Source organism: Chiloscyllium plagiosum, unplaced genomic scaffold (genome assembly GCF_004010195.1).
Source record: "Chiloscyllium plagiosum isolate BGI_BamShark_2017 unplaced genomic scaffold, ASM401019v2 scaf_7956, whole genome shotgun sequence".
Taxonomy (NCBI): Eukaryota; Metazoa; Chordata; class Chondrichthyes; order Orectolobiformes; family Hemiscylliidae; genus Chiloscyllium; species Chiloscyllium plagiosum.
In genome coordinates, this window is record NW_025213741.1 from 25,798 (window position 1) to 35,612 (window position 9,815).

A 9,815-nucleotide genomic window follows, 5' to 3' on the forward strand; every position below is an offset into this window, starting at 1 on the left:
AGTAAAATAATCTTCACATTTTTCTTTGCATTATTTGCCAGTTACCTGAAAATAGTTACTAAAAATTGTGACGTTAAAAATTTCTCACTCTGTCTCTCTGTAAATGAAATACCCTGGAAACAAATCAACTCCTGGTCGAAATCACTGCTTAACTTTCTCAGCTCCAAGGGGAATTGTCTGACCTTCTGCTAACTCTCCATAAAAGAGAAACCTATCTTAATTTTAATTTATTAGTGTCGTAAAGATGTACAACACAGAAACAAACCCTTCAGTCCAAATTGTCCATGCCGACCAGATATCCTAAATTAATCTTGTCCCATATGCCAGCACTTGGCCCATAACCTTCTAACCCTTTCCCAATCACATATCCAATGAGATGCCTTTTAAATGTTGTAACTGTATCAGCCTCCACACTTTCTCTGGCAGCTTATTCCATACACGTATCACGTTCAGCTTGAAACTTTGCCCCTAATATCCCTTTTCAATCTTTTCCCTCACGCCTGTGCTTTCTAGTTTTGGACTCACCTAAACAGGAATAAGACCCTGGCTGTTTACCCTATCCATGCCCCTCACGATTTTATCAACCTCTATGGTCACCTCTCAGCATCCTATTCTCCAGTGAAAACAGCCTCAGTCTATTCAGCCTCTCCTTATAGCTCAATTCCTCAACCCTGGCAACATCTTTGCATCTTTTCTGAATCCTTTCAAGTTTCACAATATCATTCCAACAGCGGGGCGACCAGGACTGAAAGCAGAATTCCAGAAGTGGTTGAATGAATGTCCTGTACAGCCGCAAAATGATGTCACAACTCCTGTACTCAATGCACAGACTAATAAAGGCAAGTATACCAAAGACTTTCTTCACTACTCTATGATTCCACTTTCAAGGAACTATGAAACTGCACTCCAAGGTGTCTTTGTTCAGCAACACTCCCCAGGAACTTCCCATTAAGTGTATAAGTCCCACCCTGATTTGCCTTTCCAAAATGCAGAACCTCACATATATCTAAATTAAACTTCATCTGCCACTCCTCAGCCCATTTGATCGGAGTCTGATTGTACTCTCAGGTGTTGTTCATTGCACCTTCAATTTTGGTGTCTATTGTAAACCTACTAACCATTGCTCCTATATTCACATAGAAATCATTTATATAAATGGCAAAAAGCAGTGGACCCAGAACCCAGCCTGACAGCATATTGCTCATCACAGGCTTCCAGTCCAAAAAGCACCCTCCACTATGACACTGACTGCTCAGCAAGGTTAGAGCTCATGGCATACAGGGAGAACTAACCATTTGGATTCAGAACTGGCTCAAAGGCAGAAGACAGAGGGTGGTGATGGAGGGTTGCTTTTCAGACTGGAAGCCTGTGACTCGTGCAGTGTTACAAGGATCACTGGTGGATCCACTACCTTTCGTCATTTATATCAATGACTTGGATGTGAGCATGGGAGGTATAATTAGTGAGATGACACCAAAACTGGAGGTGTGGTGGACAGTGAAAAAGATTACCTCAGAGTACAATGGGATCTTGATCAGATGGGTGAATGGGCTGAGGAGTGGCATTTTGGGAAAGCAAATCTTAGCAGGACTTATACACTTAATGGTAAGGTCCTGAGGAGTGTTACTGATCAAAGAGACCTTGGAGTGCAGGTAGATAGGATAGTGAAGGCGGCATTTGGTATGCTTTCCTTTATCGGACAAAGTATTGAGTACAGGAGTTATGAGATCATGTTGCGGCTGTACAGGACATTGGTTAGGCCACTTTTGGAACGTTGCGTATAAATCTGGTCTCCCTCCTATTGGAAGGATGTTGTGAAACTTGAAAGGGTTCAGAAAAGATTTACATTAACGTTGCCAGGGTTGGAGGATTTGAGCTCGGCTGGGGGTTGAATAGAGGTTGAATAGACTGGGGCTGTTTTCCCTGCAGCGTCGGAGGCTGAGTGGTGATCTTATCTATGTATATAAAAACATGAGGTGTATGGATAGGATAAATAGACAAAGTCTTTTCCCAGGCGTGGGGGATCCCAGCACTAGAGGGCATAGGTTTACGGTATTACAGGAAAGACTTTAAAGAGACTTGAGAGGCAACGTTTTCACACAGAGGGTGGTATGTGTATGGAATGAGCTGCCAGAGGAAGTGATGAAGGCCATTACGATTGCAACATTTAAAAGGCATCTTCATGTGTCTATGAACAGGAAGGATATGGGCCGGGTGGTGACAGGTAGGACTAGATTGCATTGGGATATCTGATCAGCAAGTACTGGTTGGACCGACGGGTCTCTGTTTCTGTGCTGTCCATCTATGACTCTTTGACCTTCCAGCCAATTCCGTATCCAAACAGCTAGTTCCGCCAGAATTCTATGGCGTTGAACCTGCTAACCAGTGTGTTATGTGAAACCTTGTGTCTTTCTCAAGTCCAAGTTAATGATTTCAATGCACAAAGCCATGCTGACTCTCCCTCATCATTTCTTGCTTTTCCAATGACATGTAAATCCTGTCCCTGAGAATCCCTTCCAACAACTTCTCTGCCACTGACTTCAGGCTCACTGGTCTATAGTTCCCTGGTTTTTCATTACCACCTTTCTCAAATAATGGCACCAGTCTTCCAGCACCTTGTCTGTGGCGATCGATGATACAAATATCACCGCGAGGGGCCCAGCAAAAGCTTTCCTAATTACCCACAAAGTTCTGGGATACACCTGATCAGATTCCAGGGATTTATCCACTTTTATGCATTTTAACACATCCAGTACCTCCTCCTCTGTAATATGTACACTTGCCAAGTTATCACTATTTATTTCTCCAAATTCTCTAACATCCATACCCCCTTTCAGTAAAAATTGACATGAAATACTTACAGAATCTCTCCCACCTCATGCTGTTCCATGGACAGTCTTGTTGATCTTTGAGGGTCGCTATTCTCTGCCTAGTTATTCTTTTGTCTTTAGTGTATTTGTAGAATCTCTTTGGATTCCCCTTAAACCTATTTCCCAAAGCTATCTCATGTCCCCTTTTTTGCCTCCTGGTTTCCCGCGAGTATACTCCTACTGCCCTTATAGTCCTCTAGGGACTCACACAAACACAGTGGTCTGTACCTGCCATATCCTTCCTTCATTTTCTTGACCAGAGCCTCAAATTCGCAGGTCACGCAGCATTCTCGACGCCTCCCAGCCTTGACCTTAACAGGAACATACTGTCTGTGTACTCTCATTGTCACAGGCATATGGAAACCCAGTGGTCTGTACCTGCCATATCCTTCCTTCATTGTCTTGATCAGAGCCTCAATTTCTCAGGTCATGTAGCATTCTCGACGCCTCCCAGCCTTGGCCTTAACAGGAACATACTGTCTATGTACTCTCATTGTCGCAGGCCTATGGAGGCAATGGCAGATGAGGACAGAGAAACAATCATTATCAGTAAAGAGGTAGAGTTGGGAAAGCTAACAGCTCATCCTTATCTCTATAATTCCTCTCTAGCCTCAAAACTATCACTATCTCTGCTTCAAAAACATCTCAATCTCTGCAACATCCTCCAATCTCTAATCTCCTCCAGTCTCAACACCCTCTCTGTCTTTAATCTTGTCCACCCTCACAAATCTCTGTGATGTGTCTTTCTTTAATTCCAGCCTTCAGGATAACCCATTTTTATTTCAGATTCCTGCACCCAGAGCTCCACAATGTCCCGCTTAACCTCTGTCACATTTTCCTCCAAAAACATTAATCAATCACGTATCATCTATTCTAATATCACCTTCTCTGACCTGGTTTATATTGTGGCTTGTCATATTCCTATATTATGTGTCTGTGGTCGACATGACAGAAAACGGTTTTGTGGTCCATTGGGTTTATGCTGTAAAGAAATCTCCCAGCTAACTATTTTAATCCCATTTTCCAGCACAGAGCCCATAGACCTGTCAGCCTTGGCTTTACAAGTATGTTCCTAAATAGATTTTAAATGCCATCGGGATTTCTGTCTCTCACTCTCTTCCAGACAGTGAGGTTTAGTGCAACTGTTGCTCTATGCTATCACCCACAGGGTTCAGAGCAGCTGGGTCTGTGCGAACCACAGATCGTGACCACATTGTGAAGGATGGCAGGGTCCCTGAGAGGGGACACAGGAGATTTACCAGGATGATTCAAGGAATGGGGGATTTTAGTTGCAGAATTTGCGGGATATTTTTTAACATTAATTGTTCACGTGACATGTGTGTCGCTAATACACATCAAGAAAACCATCCACAATTACTGGACTCTCCTTTTCAACCTCTCCCCTTGCTTGCGCTGTGGTAATATTCAGGTTAACCACTACCAGACATCTCTGTCTAATGAGAGAGCAGCCCTATGGTCGGGTAGGGCAATGCTGACTTGATCTTTTACACAGTGATGCCACTGTGCCTCGAGGGTGGGAAGAGGGAATGCTGAAGGTGGTGGATGGGAAACCACTCAGGTACAGTGCTTTATCCTGGAGGATGCTCACTTTCTTTAATATGGGGGGGGGGTTGCACTGATGCAGGCAAGTGGAGAATGTTCCAACACAACCCTGATGTATACCTTACAGAGAGCAAACAGACATTGGGGAATCAGGGGTTTGGGGAAACTGAGATTGTTCTCCTTGTAGCAAAGGAAATTTGGGGAGCTTTGACAAAGCGGTTTACAAAAGTTACACGATATAATAATAAACCTTACACCCATCAGTTCATTATACAAGGATTACAGGACACATGTTGAAGATTTGGGAAGATCTATTGAGAGGATGGTTTGATTCAAAGGAGAACTTTTATTCAGCAAATGGTATTGATCTGGAACACAATACTCTCACACAATATGAATATCCAGGTCCTGATGAATGGAGTAATTCTGTCAGAGTTTAGCGTTACAATGACTGAGATTACCATCTGAATATCTACCTGTAATACAAGTTTATAAAATCCGTCACTGTCAGTTCAAGTTTGAAACTCATACAATCCCCTCCTCCTGGCCCAGGATGACTGTACACATTACCCCTGGTGGAGGTCAGCAGGCACTTCAAGGGCAAATCTATGTGGGTTTCTATGAGTTGCCACCTTGGGACCTCATGTGACTGAACATGGGACAGAATGACCCAAGATTCAGTCAGATGTGGAGAGCAGGATTTGCTTCCTTTTCTTTCCTTCTGTGCTGCCTCTGTGCCTCCTCAATAAGACATGGGGTGTGAAAGGCTCATGCAGCTTGATGGGCAAGATGTCTCCATTCTGACCAATGGGCAGGAAGCTCCTCCCAGTCATGAAACAGAGTATCCCTGAAAGATAGCAACTGCGCATGCTTCCCACTGCCCAGTGCTCACAGTACATGTTTCGACTAATGAGGGGGGAAATCTCCTAGAAAAAGCATAACAGGAAAGTTCCAAAAGAATTATAAACAGTTTACAGAGAAATATTCACAGGAAACGTGGGCAACAAGTTGGCAGATAGAGTATAACTTGGGATAAACTGTAGAAAGCTGCACCACAAAGGGACTGGGGGAAAATGAGCAGGAAACACAGAAAGCTAGCACACAGTTACAAAATTGAATCAGGAAGGGGAATGGAATGTTCTCCCTTATTTCAAAGAGTTTGCAATATAAGAATTTGGAGTGTATGCCTTAGGGCAACTAAACAAATGGAGAGTGAGATCCACATCTGGAGTAATGTGAACAGATTTGGTCGCTTTCGTTAACGAAATAGAGCAGTTTATTGGAGGCATTTCAGAGAAGACCTATTGGGATGATCCCTGTTTTGAAGGGATTATCCTGTAAGCAAAGGCTGAATAAGTTGGGAATCTACTCACTGGACTTTGGAAGAATGAGAGGTGATCTCTTTGAAACATACAGGATTCTGTCGAGGTTTGACAGGGTAAATATGGAGAGGATGTGTCCCATTACAGGCGAGTCTTGAACCAAATTCTGCGTCAGTCGCAGAATCAAGGGTTCTGTTTCAGATTTGTCAAGTTAAATGCAACACCGACACAGGTTAGGGTTTCAGTAGCAATGGAGCTGGGGTGAGAAGGAGACAAGCAGCGTTTTAGAGATTGAAATTCTTGATGTTTGTGATTGTGTAGATGTCTGATCAGAAGGTCAACTTGGGGTCAGATACGAGAGCAATACTGGGAAGAATGTAGTTCTGCCTCAGACACTTCCCAGTGAGAGGGACGACACAGCAGTAAGGGAAATGAATTTGGAATAGCAACTGAAGGCAATGGGTTTAAAATTACAGTGTTTCATTGGAGTGAATTGCAGCTAATCGAAGAAGGGCTAATGTCCGAAACGTCGATTCTCCTGTTCCCTAGATGCTGCCTGACCTGCTGCGCTTTTCCAGCAACACATTTCCATCTCTGATCTCCAGCATCTGCAGACCTCACTTTCTCCTGCAGCTAATCGAAGCCTGGTAAGCAGTTTGATAACTGAGTAATAGTGGAGGAATGGAGACGGATGATGGGGAGGGAGAGTTGGACATTGTCAGTGTACATGTGAAACCTAACACAGTGCTTTTGGGCAATGTTACCTCCTGGCAGTATGTAGGTGAGAAACAGGACGGACCAAGGATAGATTCAGGAGGGACACCAGATACAATGAATTCAGAAAGGAAACGGAGAGTGGAGATGGAGCAGGATTTTCCAATGATGGTGAGGTCAAATCTTAGGTTTTAGCAGAATGGGAGAGAAGGACATAACCAGAAAAGACAGACAGACAGATTATGGAACAATATCTGTGAATTGGCAAGGGGGGGGGGGGAGGGGGGCGGTGATAAACAAGAGGATGAGACGGAGATTTGGAATGTCCATGATTTAGCTACACGAGGGTAAATAGTCAAGATGACATCTAATAAGGCTTGACAAGAGACTCTAGGAAATGCAAGTTTAGGACTAAAACGAGGAGCACCTTTGTGAGGCAGTTTAGCTCGGTGGGTTAGTGGAGAGGGAGGAAGGAAGCAGAGGCAGCTGATCGGATTGTCTCAATGTTATTGACAGAGAAACTCCATGTGCTCCTCACTCTTGTTGTTGGAGGGGAGGATGGAGGAGACAGGGTAATGGACTTTGTTTTTATTTCCAAAACAATAAACAAAACCTGTGATAGTGATTCTAAAAATAAGTGTACAAACCTGCCATATTTATCATTTATCAACAATATTAAAATATACAACTGAAGTTCAGGTTTGAATCCCAAATCGGTAGAGGGTGGCTCTGAAGTCAAGAAAATAATAACTGGAATGAAGAATCTACTGTTTGCCATGGAACCATTGGGGATGTTTTTTCTGCTATTGACAATGTCCTTGAGGGAAAGAAACCCGACAGTGGCCCATCAAGTCACTCATTGTATTAATCACTGCACAGTCTCAACAAAGGAATGAAACTGGGTGGACCACATTACATCTACCAATGCACTACCAAATACAACCACACAATCAGCCCTCTTGACCCTGCAACTTCCGCCTCACTGTGGGCCAACAACAGCAGCAGAACTGTACTACAGCCCAATCTGAAATCTCATGGCCTGATATCCCCCACTCAACCATTAACATCAAGCCAGGGGAATCAACACTGGTTCAATGGTAAATGCAGGAGGGCATGCCAGGAGCAGTACCAGGTATACCTAAAAATGAGGTGCCAACCTGGTGCAGCTACCAAACCTGCATGGCCAAACAGCACAAGCAACACCAAATAGAACTAAGTGATCCCATAACCAATAGATTAGATCTGAGTTCTGCAGTTCTGCCACACCTAGTCAATAGTAGTGATGGACAATTAAACAACTCACTGGAGGAAATATCACAGATATCCCCACCCTTACCGATGGAGGGGTCTCACACATTCATGCAACAGATAAGAGGACAGCATTAGCAGCGAGTTTCAGCTAGCAGTGGCAAGTGGATGAACCATCTCCATTGGTCCCTTACATCACAGATATGAATCGACTTGGTTGAAAACTCATTTCAAATCATATCAAGAAATGGATAAGCAGTGTAAAGCCCTGCCAATATTCTGGCAATAATACTGTTGGCTGTGCTGCAGAACCTGCTGCCCACCAAGGCAAGTACTGCTCCAGCACTGGCACCTACTGACTTTGTGGAACATTGCTCAGGAATGTTCCAACACAAAAACACAGGGCAGATCCAACTCAGCCAATTCCCCTCCATGAGTCCACACTCGCTCAGCAGTGAAGTGATGGAAGGTGTCATCAACAGTGCTGTCAAGCACCTGCTCAGCAATAACCTGCTCAGCGATGCCCAGATTGGGTTCTGCCAGGGCCACTCAGCTCCTGAGCTTGTTACAGACTTGATTCACAAACTGACAAACAGCTGAATGAGGTGAGGATGAGAGGCCAGACCCCCTCCAAGACCACTATTTCGACTTCAGTGATATCACCTGACCTCACCACAGTCTCAGCTCATTTGCTGAAACTCTCATTCATTCCTTTTGTTAACGGTAGATTTCATTATCTAAACCCACTCCTGGCCAGCATCCCACATTCACCCTCCCGATAATCTCAAGAATATTGAAAACTCTACTGCCGAAGTGCTCACTTGTACCAAAACTTGCTGATCAATCAAAAGACTCCCATTTATAAGCAACAACAATTTACTTTCGCACCTTTGAATTAATTCCTGGCTGTAATCATTCCTATCTCCCTGCACCACACACCCTTTCATATCACAATAAACTCATTTTGTTCAGACTCTCAATGATGTGTTTATTTTTGAGTTCACCTGTGTGACTGTTTCTATAGACTCCAAGGGAACATGGTCTGGGATCCCCACTCTAACCCTCTAAGATCTACTTTTTTCCTTTAAGGCATTCTTGAAAAACTGCTTATTTGGCAATGGTTTTGGTCACTGGACACAATATTCTCCATCTGTAGCCTTATGTCAAAAGTTCTCAATAATATTTTTTATGAAATTAAAACCATGATGATTTGTACAGATATCTTCAACTCTTTAATATCGCTAAGTAAATAATCTGTAATGTCTCTTACCCAAACACCTTCACCACACAAATTGCAGCAGTACAAGGAAGTCAAACATCACCCTCTCCACAGCCAACAAGGTTTTGGCATTGATCACTGGTCTCTGTGGAAGGAGAAATATACAGTTGATGTTTCAGGGAGTGCAATATGAATTACAGGGAATGAAAATGGTGCAGAATTTGACTGTCAGAAATTGAAGGAAAATGCACTCGCTTATAGGAAAAAAAGAATTCTTGACTGTCAAAGATATTGTGGAAAAAATAACCTGATAATGGAACATCATATGGTCAGGAGCCGGGCAGCAGTGGACAATTCATTTACATTCCTGAAGAAGGGCTTATGCCCGAAACGTCGATTCTCCTGCTCCTCGTATGCCACCTGGCCTGCTGTGTTTTTCCAGCTCTACATTTTTCAATTCATTTACAAAACAGCTGTGAAAGTAATAGCAAAATACTATACAGAGCAAAAATACACCCATGAGAGACTGAGGAAGCTAGATAATGAACAAGTGGACATCAGAGAGCCCAGACGTGAACCAGAGCAGAGTTCACTTTTATGATCCCACAGTCAAAGATGTCCAGCACAGAAACAGACTTCTTCGGTCCAACCTATGCGAACCAGATATCCTAACCTAATCTATCTAAATTAAATCCTATCTGCCACTCCTCAGCCCATTGGCCCATCTCATCAATATCACATTGTATTCTGAGAAAACCTTCTTCATTGTCCACAATACCAACTGTTGGCTGGAGCTTGCGCACTTCTTCGTGGCTTTTGTTGCTGTTTATCAGTTAAAAGAGTGAAGGACAAAGTTAAAAATCACACAACCACCTGATG

General features: G+C 43.4%; 1 long non-coding RNA gene across 1 annotated transcript in view; it reads right to left on the bottom strand.

Annotated features, from left to right (window-relative positions):
• LOC122547707 overlaps positions 1-3,210 on the bottom strand; it is a 14,561-nt gene extending 11,351 nt beyond the window's left edge. The window contains exon 1 of the long non-coding RNA XR_006311070.1: positions 3,099-3,210. This is a non-coding gene — a long non-coding RNA (uncharacterized LOC122547707). The remainder of the gene's footprint in view (positions 1-3,098) is intronic.
• Positions 3,211-9,815: the final 6,605 nt, after the last annotated feature.